This window comes from Arachis ipaensis, chromosome B10 (assembly GCF_000816755.2).
Source record: "Arachis ipaensis cultivar K30076 chromosome B10, Araip1.1, whole genome shotgun sequence".
NCBI lineage: Eukaryota > Viridiplantae > Streptophyta > Magnoliopsida > Fabales > Fabaceae > Arachis > Arachis ipaensis.
Window position 1 is genome coordinate 20,412,013 of NC_029794.2, and position 1,246 is coordinate 20,413,258.

Below are 1,246 nucleotides of genomic sequence, written 5' to 3' on the forward strand. Positions count from 1 at the left end.
TCTTATATTGGTTCAAATTAAGACTTAGCAACATGTGAGAGCAACAACAATTTTAGTTTTAGTCAAAAAAATAATCAGAAAGGATACTTGAACTGAGCCCATTCACATAAAGGTATTAACTGGATATTTTCAGAAGACAAAACTTTAGTTGATGAAATGACCGAAAGGAAAGCTACGAAAAATGAAAAGAAAAGCAAAAGAAAAAAGAGTGAAGAGAAGATTATGCTGGGACTGCAACAGTTAGGGCAAAACCTTAACTTGTTATTCGATTGTCAGAAAATTTATCTGTTGAACGAAATGGAGACGCCGGGACCACTGGAGATGATGACAAGTTTGTATCTTGTAGGATGATTTGGGGTTTAACCCTGCAAAAAGTTAGGCGGTGTGTTTCTGGGTTGAGTGAGCTGAGACCCCAGAGAGAGAGGATGGACGGTCACTGCGTTAGGTCTTGTTTGTGACCTTCTTTTTTTTTAATTGCGTGTGTGTGTCTTGTCTGTAACCTTTTTTTAATTGCATGTGTGAGGGGTCGAGAGTTTAAGGAGAGAGGATACGTACAACACTTTTCCCAAGGACAGAATAACTTTGCGACGAGTAAGGAGTCCCAAAGGAATGGTAAGGGAAAACGGGCAGCGGCTGCTTCTGATGTTTCAAGCTATCAGAGATGTGGAACTCATCACCCAAATAGGCCGTGCCGATTGGGGTTAGGTGTATGTTACAAGTGCGGGTTACCAGGGCATGTATCAAGAAATTGCCAACAAGGAGAGAGTCAGGATGAGGGCCGATTGCGACAGTAAGATTGAGGTAATTGCCTTAATACAAATGGATAAATGCCTGTGATGTAAATGACTTTCTGTTGAGAATGATGTGTTGTGTTTGTTATGTAGTTGGTTGATTTCTGGATTTTTGGTGAAATGGATTGAACTCGTGACTTTTAGTTCCTTTGATTTAAATAGATAAGGGATGGTCCTAAATGATGGATTTGGAAACGTTAATTCGAATTGTCGGTCAAGTTAAGTGGTGGTTTAGTACTTGAGGAAATAAGTGATGGAACTAATAGTTGACGAGAAATCAAGGTGGCATAGCGGAAGCTTGCTAAAGCGTTAGCATAGTATGGTAATAATAAAGAAAAGTAGAGCATGATTGGAAATGCTTTATGCTTTGAGTACTTAAAAGTTTAGTGAGCTTATGCAGATAATGATTCTGGTAATTGGAACTAATTGCGGCTGTGAGCCTTGATGGTTCTAAA